This window comes from Harpia harpyja, chromosome 13 (genome assembly GCF_026419915.1).
Source record: "Harpia harpyja isolate bHarHar1 chromosome 13, bHarHar1 primary haplotype, whole genome shotgun sequence".
NCBI lineage: Eukaryota > Metazoa > Chordata > Aves > Accipitriformes > Accipitridae > Harpia > Harpia harpyja.
Window position 1 is genome coordinate 26,198,038 of NC_068952.1, and position 11,138 is coordinate 26,209,175.

The following is an 11,138-nucleotide window of genomic DNA, read 5'->3' on the forward strand; positions in this document are numbered from 1 at the left end:
TATGTTACTTGTAGAACTAAGGATGAGCTTCAGATCTCACTGCATTCATAATTAGATATATAACTAATTTGCTTGATTTCCTACAGTAAGATCTATAGGCACACAGACACATTCTGATTTTAATGATCTTTTTGTTATTTCTACAACTGGGAAGAAAGAGCGAGTGGGGGAAAAGTGTGGTTGTGATTTTCATAACTATTATAAAATGTTCATTTTTAAAACTTTTTTGAGAAACATAGGCAGGTGTCTAACTTGAACGAAGGATTCTTCACCATTTCCTTAGAGCAGTTTCTTCTAGGGTATGTGTTCTTAGTCATCTTAGGAACTTAGAAAAATAATTTCAGAGCTACTTTAAGTTTTGCGCTGCTGTATTAACAAACAACTTGGCAAAAAGACTTTGCCTTTACATATGAACAGGCTTATGACTGTTCCTAGAATTCTCTTTCTCTTGCACTATATATAACTTCTTAGACTTCTGTCACGGCCTTGTATGCTCATGCTATCGATCAAAGTCCTTCTGATTCTCCAGTCAGAACAGATAAAAAGGGTGTCTAAAGACAATGTGTCTTTTTCCTGTCCTATTGCTGAAGAGACACCCAGAGGTGTCCGCTGGGCTTCCGCATTTCCATGCAACACAAAGAGGCCTTGCTTTAGATTAGGTTTAGATTTGCTGGTTTTAAATTCCTCATTACATTTTGTCTGATCAGAAGAAACTGTTCATCTAGTACAGTATGTGCTTGCAGGCAGACTATAAAAGTATCAGTTATTCTCTTTCAGCATATTCAGCTAATGGGTAATCTTACCCAAAGATCTAAACTATTTATTTATAAAACACAATTAAATAATTATCTCTGGTGTAAAGCAGTTACTGTAGGGAGGGTTTGGGCCAGTTGGATCTAGCAGTGCAAGTAGGAGAAGAGGAAAACAATCCTATAAATGGATGATATGAAGAAGATTTATGAGATCATCTTGAAATCTCCCCAAGATAAACATTAGGAATAAGTTGCCATAGAGAACAAGTGGTGATTATCTATGCGTTCAAGAGATACCTGATTCGTTCTGAGGAACACTGAATCACGTTATTCCAGAGTAGGATCCTGTCATGGTTACATTTCAGTTCCATGGTCTAAACTGGGCTGAATGGGAAACTTCCAAGGCCACCTATGTATTACTGGAAATATAACTGGGGATTCTGTGAAGGATTTCCCAACTCAGTATTCATTTCTGCATACATTTTTTGTGCTCTAGACTGGTCAAGGGGTGGTGGCCAGAAGAAAGATACACTTAGTACTTTACTGTGGCCTTATTACAAGGAACTAGGGGGGAAGAGGAAGGGAGCAAACCCAGAACCACTGGAGCACTATAAACTCATATAGCTTCCTACAGAGAGCTCTATTTTCTGATTGCTTTCTGACAGCCACTCAGATATATAGATAATATATTTTAAAGTGATAATTCTTCCTTCATTCCACAGGAGCTAAACCCTGCTTCACTGTAAAAGTGATCTGAAGGATATTCAACAAGAAAATTCCTAGAGCACCATGGACTCCGCTTATCCTCAGGTCAGATCTACAGCTTTCAGTTTGTTAAACAGTTTTACAGTAGAGAAATCCTAATTTCCTCAAGGCTGATTGGTACTGTGAGAATCTGTCACAGGTGTAAATTGTTACAGCTTTCTGGATGGATTTGAAATATCTCTTTGTTTCTTTTCTTCCTTTTCTTTATCAAGTCCAGACATCACGGAGTTTTATAGAACATATGTGAAATCCTATTTAAAGTAACAACTTACATTGTGGAAAGAAGGAAAACCAGCAAAACTGTGTCATATTTTGCTTTTCAAGTTACTCTTTTGCAGCTTAAGTTATGAACTCTTGGTTTGTCCAGTTAGAATATCTAAGGATATTTCCCAGTAGCACAGCTTTCTAACTGGGAAAAGAGCTTCATACCTTTTTGAACTCTCCCACATCACATGCACATTTGTAACTAGAAAAGCACTTTAAGTGGACAGGAAAACATGTTCAAAAGAAATGTAGATTTAATCAGGAAATGTGATTGAATGGATTATTGCATGAATTTTAGAAGGAAAATGTCGAAGTTGAATGTTCCAGATTGTATGTCCTCCCTATTTTAATTCCATCATGTGCAGCCTTTTTGCATACATAAATGAAAAGACCTTGCTGATCTGAAAAGCTGGCATGTATCAACTAATAATTTTAATATAAATTTAATGCTGGTAGAAAGTATAATGAGTATGAACAAGCAGGTAAAGAATGCAAATAACAGTATATATCTAACTCCCTTGAATTAAGACTAGTGGAAGTTTGCCCTGTCAATAGATTTTCCCCTAAAAGGAAACGGTTCACAGAATCCAAAAAATAGCCATGTGCAAGCCCAGTTTTACATATCTCTGCCTGAGAGTGATGAACTTTTTATGAGATAGTTTAAATTATATCTTTAAGACATTTCCTAAAAAGGAAGATATAGAATTGTCCACAGCAGATTAAAAGATGTGTTAAGAAACAATGAACAAACAGTCCAAAATTGGACTCCATAGTATTTAAATTTATTTGCACTTAGCACACATCTGAATATCAAAACACTAAGTCAAATTCAGCATCAATTTATAGTTTGCCTCACTTCCTAGACTTCACTGTGGGATACAACACAGTACACACTTAGCCTGGCTTTCTAAAGAAATGTGGTTTGGAAATCTCACTATGGGTTCATATGTGTGTGAGATCCTGAAGTACTTTTAGAAACCTTGGTCTGTTTCAGTCAGAGTTGATGGACAGGTAAATGGCTCAGTTCTGTTTGCTACAAACTTGATGAAAATAAGCAGCTAGGCAGCAGAGAAAGACCCTTTTTAGTATGCCTATGCTCCCCTACTGCAGAAAAAGCTGTATCATGAAAGGAGCCTTTTTTAGACATGAGACAGGATTTCCCTCTGCTCCCAAAGATGTGAAAGCTCTTAAAAACCATGATGCACTAGCAATGCTGGTTTATTTGTATAAGTGTGCATACTTATGTCTTAATATGCATATAATGTTATAGACTGAGTTTTATTCTATACCAGAAAAAGCTGCATTACCCAGCGCATCAGCCACTGACTTTGTTCTTTTCTCAGATTTGCCCACAGGCATGATGTATCTTCCAACATGCCAAGGGCTAAATAGTTATGATTTAATATAGTAAGGAAGCTTTCAGAATGCACCTTGCAAATGCAAGTTAACAATGGAGAGGGATGCAGTAGGACTTCTTTTTTATCCATATTGAGTTTTCAGAACTGCAGGAGGAGCACTACAAATAGAAAAGTGTGTAATTTATATTTGGCTTGCTGTCACGTTATATGATACAGAGAAAGCAAGGCACAGTGGGTACACTTTAATCTGAGTGACACATCACAATATGCATAGTGAAGAGGCAAAGCTCACAATTCCGGCAGGGGAGAGCTCTAAGACTATGCATAAACTGGTGTGCTCTTGGACTTCTGGCTGTGCGGTATGCCCTGGCAATATCGTGTCTGAGATAGGAGCAAGACCCAAGCAGACATTCATTTTCCATTCCTATGCTCAGTTTTCAGTAAGAGGAACTGAACATATGGGGCAGAGGGGAGTTAAGCATGCTTTAGCTATGTCTTGATGTTGTTCCACTGAAGGATCTTAGCCTCAGTGTGCCCTGTGTCTCCATTGCTCAATGCCAACACAGTCTGAATAGATTAATTTCTAAGTTAAGTGGACAAGCCTAGAAGGTTTTTAAGTTGGTGTGAAGGCACTGAGACTTAGTGAGCAATGGCACAGCCTCCTGCAGATTGTGGGACAGCTACGTGTTGGGCTCTCAGAGACATTTTTTTGTTGCATGAAGTGCAAAGTAATCCTCTTGCTATACGACTCTCTCCCACCCTGATGAAATGATCTGGTGAAAGGATGCCACCCCACATGCAGACTATTTAAGTTTTCCTCCTCTCATTCAGTAACAGTAGGAAACAAAAATATCCTTTGATTACTCCCACAGCAGGGAGCAATCCACAATATTAATAGGATAAATATTTTTCATGATGTAGCAGTAATTAAGGATGTCCGTTTCCCTTGCTTGCTTTAGGAATAGTGTCAGATACTCCATGGCTACAGGGTGGTTTAAGGTTACAAATACCGCTAGGGTAGAGAGTCTCATGCCTCATTTAGAACGACTTAACCAGAGAGTTATTTCATGGTGGTCTGGTTGCACCTGTTCACGCTTAACTGATTCTGCACAAATTTGACCTCTGTCTGACATCTCTGCTAACGTGTCACGGCACAGTGAATATTCCTCTGCTGCTGGACATGTGTTGTATTATTTCTTGAACCGTGGTGACAGCCAGGTTATTCTAACTGCTCTCCAGACCTAGGATAAGACAGTCCTTAGTCCCCAGCACAGTTCCAAAAAGGCAACAATAATAGTCAAACAAATAAATTAGATGCCTTCCTTTTAATACCTGAATATTAGATTTCCTGAAGCCATCACTATCCCATCTTGCCCTCTTTTCCAAGTCATGTAATCATATTGCCTTACGATTGTAGTTCAAACTGAGAGCAAAGCCTAGATTTTTTTCTTCAAATGATACAGTTTTTCATGGGAGTTTATAGAAAATATGATTTTAAGGCCTCTATCATTGAAACTTTACACAGTGTGTTCCACATACATATTTACAATACCACGTTGTCTATAGGCTAGTAAAGCACTGCAGTTCCATGCTACAGTACTCCTTAGATACTCCAGCTAATGCTCTTAGGCTAAGCACTGCCCTCCAATTTACCTGCAAATTTTTTCATCTAATTTGACAGAACAGACAAAAGTTGACAGAAGCACAATGTTATCTTTCTTATTCTAGAGATGTCAGTCTCAGCTATGGAGAGGTTAAATGATTTGCCCAAGTTCATGCCCACAGTTCAAGTCTGTGCTAGAGCCAAGAGAGCCTAGAAGTTCAGGTTAATGCTGTAGTTGGAGGAATCTTTCCCTTTCCCATTGTTCCTCCTATTAGCTTGGTTGTCTGCCCTGGCAATGCTAGGGAAAACTCCTTTCACTGTACCAGTGCAAGCACAGCTATCAGTGTTGGAAAGCATGTTACTTCAAGTATGAGAAATGGCATTCCTCAGTGTGCGCATCCTTAGTGTGGTTAGGATTTCCCCAACACTGCTCCAGGATATAGGGCTCACTATAGGATCCGAGTTAACATTTAGCATATTTGCGGCTTACATTCAAAAGTAATATCATAAGCTAAATGCAGTGAAAGCTCTTGCAACCCTGTAGATGCAGAAGGTCAACATTTACAGTCAGCCTGTTAAGTTGCTTGTCTCCATCTGCATTTTTCTAGCGAGAGCAGTTTGGATAAAATAACAAGTGACATGAAGCTTTTCTGAATTTCGAAAATACTTGATGATTAAACATAAATACATGAACCATGAACTGCAGATATGTGTATCTGCTAGGAGAGGAAATAGAAATACCATGAGTAAGTCTATTCTCACAATTTTTCCAACCCACCAGATAAAATTCACTAGAAATTAAGGTGGAGGAAAAAAGAATATATCCCCAGAAATTTTTCTGTACTGCAGCAGAGTGCTTTGTTAAAAAGGAATAGGTGGAAGCCCTGAGAGACAGGGCTAACATCCCACAGTATCATTCATAAACAGAAAGTAATGGCTGGAATTCTGTTTCCTATAAAGAGAATAAATATTAGAAAACAAATAAGCCATCCAGTTATTACATTATAAAATAGATGGCAATGATAGCTGTTTGGGACTCCAAGCATTTAAAATCTTTTCTTTTGATTCTGATAGTGCCTTTAGATAGGTGTCTAAGGAGCCTAACATAAATGTTTTCAGTTAAAGTGGTTTTTTCTTCCAGTTGTCTAAACATAGTGGCAGTGAGCATGGGTTTCTTAAATACTATTCTTGGTGCAGATTTTTCTTTTTAAGTATGCACCATATCTGTAGGCAGCTAATGAGTAACCTAGAGCTTATCCTATGCTATAACATATAATGCATTTTTAGTCCACATGGATCACAACCAGTTGGGGATTTGAAGATTGAAGGCAGCCTTGGTTGTAGTGCAGTGACCATGAGATGGTGGAATTCCAGATCTTGAGAGGAGGGAGCCAGGCAAAAGCAAGATCACAACCCTAGACTTCAGGAGAGTAGACTAACCTGTCAGGGATGTGCTTGGAAGAATCCCATGGGATACAGTTTTGGAGAGAAGAGGGATCCAGGCGAGATGGTTTATTTTCAAGGATCACCTCCTCCAAGCTCAAGAAAGGTCCATCCCAATGAGAAGGAAATCAAGCAAAGTGGCAGGAGACCTGCATGGATGAACAAGGAGCTCCTGACTAAACTCAGATATAAATAGGAAGCATACAAGAGGTGGGAACTGGGTCCACTGACCGAAGAGGAATATAGAAACACTGTCAAAGCATGTAGGGGCAAGGTTAGGAAAGCCAAATCCCATCGAACTGAATGTGAGGTGATGGTGAGAGATGTGAAGGGCAACAAGACAGGCTTGTGCAAGTACATCAGCAGCAATAGAGAGCACAGTAGGGAAGCAGTGTGCTCACTGCTGAAAGAGGCAGGGGACCTGGTAACAAAGGCTGTGGAAAGGGCTAAGGTATTTGATGCCTCCTTCACCATGCTCTTTACTGGTAAGACTGGCCTTCAGGCATCCTGGGTTCCCAAGACCAGTGGGAGAATAAAGCAAGGAAGGCTTACCCTGGATGGAGGAGGATCAGGTTAGGGAATATTTAAACAAAATGGATATATACAAATCCATTGGGCCTGATGGCATGCAACTACAAGTGCCAATGTTGTTGCAAAGGCATTCTTGATAATCTTTGAAAGGTCATGGTGATCAGGAGAGGTTCCTATGGACTAGAAGAAAGTAAATGTCACTTCTATCCTCAAGAAGGGAAAGGAGGATCTTGTCAGCCCCACCACAATCCCTGGAAAGGTGAGGGAGCAAATAATCCTTTAAACCATTTTGAAACAAATGAAGGACAAGAAGGTGACTGGGAGTTGTCAGTTTGCATGTACAAAGGGAAAATTATGCCTCATCAACCCAACAGCCTTCTATGCCCAGTACTCCTCCCTGGGCATTCACTCTTGGGTAACAGGATGTTGGCTAGATGGAGTCTGATGTGATCCAGTACAGCTATTCTTACGTTCCTGTGACACTGATCTGTGTCATTGCAGACCTAGAAAAGTACTTCTTCCCACAAGATGAGGGGGGAAGCCAAGCTAAATATTCCCTGGTGAAGCTGTGTTTATAGACGGTATGAAAGGTCAGTGGAGATATCTTCTATCCTGGGAAATACTTCTCACAAAGTTACTCTACTACCTAAGACTGTAGTTCAGATTTATAACCCCCAAGTCATTTTCTGAAATTTGACACATGACTATTTAACATTTGTTGGGCCAGGTGGAGGGATTGAGCCTGGTCTAACCTAACTTTACTGAATTTCCATGACTGTGTCTCATTTTCTTCTAAAATTCTGCCATGGGATTCAGGCAACATAAGCCGGGGAGGAGGAAGATGGGAGGACAGTGTCCTGGCAGTGTAAAGTGTTGGATGTGGGGAGCTTCTGCACGCCAGGTGGAAACCTGGTGTTGGTCAGACCATGACAGTCACAACTAACCAGTGTATGGCAAAAGGCACAGTCCAGAGAGCCAGAGGTCCCTGTTGGCGAAGCACCTGGGAGCTGTAAGCGTGCCCAGAGGAATTAAAACAAAACCTTTGGAGTTGACAAATTAGTTCCTAAGGCAGGACTCCTAATCTGCAGCAGTGCTGTTCATGTGAGGTTCTTGGTCCTGTGTCTTCCAGCTAGACCTGTTCCTGGACCTTTCTCCTGCTTCTCCTCCACTCTTGCTCCCCAGTGACCTGTTGTCTCTCTGGTCACCCATTGCTTCGACCTTGCTCCCCTGCCTTGGAAGACTTGAACAAAGGCTTCTGCCTTATACTCACTCATGTATCCCCTGTAATCAAATCCTGCATCTACTTCCTGACCAAGAACACAATTGATGGTAGAGCTAATATACTTGCACACTGAGGGCAGCTGTTATTCCCCATGACTTTCCTGAGGATGAATCTTGAAGGGCTAGCCATGATCCTTCTTGGGTCTTGATCCTCTGGATATGTGTTTGGCAAAATAGATGGCATTATTCTTCACATTCCCAGTGATGGGCCCATTCCTGGGTGTCTCCTCCCAGGACTCCCAGCTGGTTGGTCTGACTTCAGTTGAGATTGCAACAGATAGCTCCTGGGGACCAAATTATGGTGAGTGGTTTCTACTGCAGCTAGTTCTGGCTCTGGGTTGGGCCTGATGTGCTTTCATTAGGTGCAACTGATCTGACTTACTATATATGGAGAAGTCTGTAAAGAAGAAAGGAAAGGTCCAGAACCACTAATCTTTCAAAAGTGCATGAGATGGTATCTTACAGTGTAATATGACCATCTCTGGGGAACATTTGGGGACTGTGACCTGAAAGGACTTACAGCTGAAAGGAAGCAAGAAGGGACTGGCAAAAAATCCACTTGGATAACTGCTGACATGTGGTATCTAACTTGGTGTGAATTTTACCAAAATACAGCTACTTCTGCAATATGTGGGAGCAACTTTCTTCTTGAGAAGTAGTTTTATTGATCAGCACTTTGCCTTGTAAAACTGCAGCATTTTTTAATAAGGCAGTTAGGTGCCCTGGAATGGCATTAGCAATTTGCTAAATGAGCAAATGGTTTTGACTTTTCTTTGCTGGATGGTTCCATCCTACGCAGCAAACAGGGAACAGCCCAAGGCTCCTTCATTTGTACTGAACCAAAATCTAATAATGTGTTAGATGGCTTCTGTGACTATGACTTACTGAAGATAAAAATTGAGCTACATCTCTCAGGTTAAAAGTATTGCCCACAAAAATCTGCCAGAGGTGTCAGGGTTCTCAAGTGGGACCCCACCCCTGTCCATGGGCTCAGAAGCTCCATTTCAGCTCAGCCCAGAGCCTTCAGTTCCTGCCCTAGCGATACCATAGGAGTGCTGGTCTCCACCTCTGCCACAACTTGCATGGCACCCTGACAGGAGGTTCTAATAGAAGAAAGGTTCCTAAATACAGGAATATCTTAAGAAGCCAAGGAAACATAGCACAGACTAAAAGTCACCCATCCACAAAGCTAAAGTCCTAGTTTCCCTGAGCACAAACTAAGAAAGAATTGTCTTAGTGAGGAAAAGAAATAGCTTGAAGAATGTGTAGGGTCATGCTGTAATTTACCTGTGAAAAAAGAATATTCTTTCTGGTGTAAATATTCTGGGAAAGTTATTTCTCTCTGGGAATACACTGGTATAAATCAGAATCTGTGATTTTATTGGAGTGATGTTAATTTATTCCAGAAGAAAATCAGTCCTTTTATAATTGTTATAGGGAGAAAATACCTTACAATATTCAAAAGTAAACAGAAAGTATTGGGTATTTCCTTGATTTTCTAGCACTTGTAAAATGCTAACTAGAGAGAAGCAGTTAGTGATGAATCCAGCCTTGCATTTGGATGAGGAAACCTCTTAAAAAAACCATAAAATGAAAGCATTTATAGGAAATAGATGTACTAATGTACTTTGTGTTCATATGAAAATGGATGCAAGCAGAACAGTTAGGTCACTGCTAATTTAATTAATTTGCTTACAACAACCATTAATTTCTTTCCTTGGAATAAAGTTCAGTGTGTCTCTTTCTTAGCTTCTTCTTGCATCATCCAAACTTTATTTGGCCTCACTATGCTGGATCCAACACCTTCCCTGCTAGGCTTTCATCTGGGTTATTTATATTTGACATATCAAACAGCTGCTTCCAATTCTGGCCATGATTGACATTCTCAAAAAGGCAGCCACCTGAAGTGTCCCTTCTCTCACTAATTCTAGCAGGAATGAAAAAAAATTTTGAGCTTATATACCTCCTATATTTTTCTGTAACTTGGCCTCAGCCTATTCTTGTTGCTTATTGAGAATTTCCTATACAAATTAGAGAACATCCTTCAGCCCTAACCCTGATAACTAGCTTCCTTGTTAACACCAATAAATGCAAAAAGGACTATAAAGGAAAATCATCCTTTAACAAGGTATTGTTTATGACTCTCTTCAGTTGTTTTTTTTTTAGATTTTCTGCCCTTTTCTGTCATGTTCACAAACTGTACAGTTATTTATATGCATTTGCCAGCAAATCCAGGTGGTTCTGTCCTGTATACACTTTGTAGTGGTATGGGTAAACAGGTGAAATGAAATGGATATCTTCAGTACATTAACATTTCAAGAGCGTGAATTCAAGCAAATGTCAATGATGAGCAATTTTTATTAATGTAGCTTTGTCAACGTGGGGAGGAATGTAAGGTTGCTGTGGAAGTCATTAATTATTTAATGTAATTATACAAGGGACTTTCAAAAGAAACTATGTGTTTGGACAAACTGTGTTTCCATCAGACCCCTGTCTCAGGGTTCCTGCTAGCCTCTTTGTCAGGCTGTTTTCCATCCTTCAGTTGTGAACTAGCTTGGAGGGTTGTTTTGCAGTTTTCTCTAGGGCATTGGATTTGGTCCTTGTTAGAAAAAGGCAGAGATCAATGTGGGATTGTGCACTTCCCAGCATTTGACCTGCTCTTTACTTCCCACTGACATCCTCAGCACAATACTGATCGCTTCAGTTAGGTTGGCAGGGGAACTGGGACAGGGGTTCAAGTGTTCTTGAGTTGGATGATTATTGGACTTTTGGTATGTTTTTGTATTGTACTGTGCATAGCCCAGGTTGTAGGATTGTACAGATGAGGAATTTAGCAAATACTCATGTAGGAACTAGGAATGTGCTTTATGGCTTCTGCTTTCTTCCTCTGGCACCTTTAGATTACATCTTTAGGTCTTCACGGCACTACTCCAGATAGAAGAGATGGGGAATTGTGTTCTGGCATACTGAAAGACTTCTGAAGCATCTGTGGAACTTTCTGGGCAGTTGTATAGTTAGCATACTTTTCCCCAGGGCCACAGAAAATTGATGTCATATCCAAGACAACTCCTTCCAGTCCTCTGTTCCATCGAGAATGCCAACTTGCAGCAGTATCTTGGTTTTTGAGAAATTGCCGTGTTA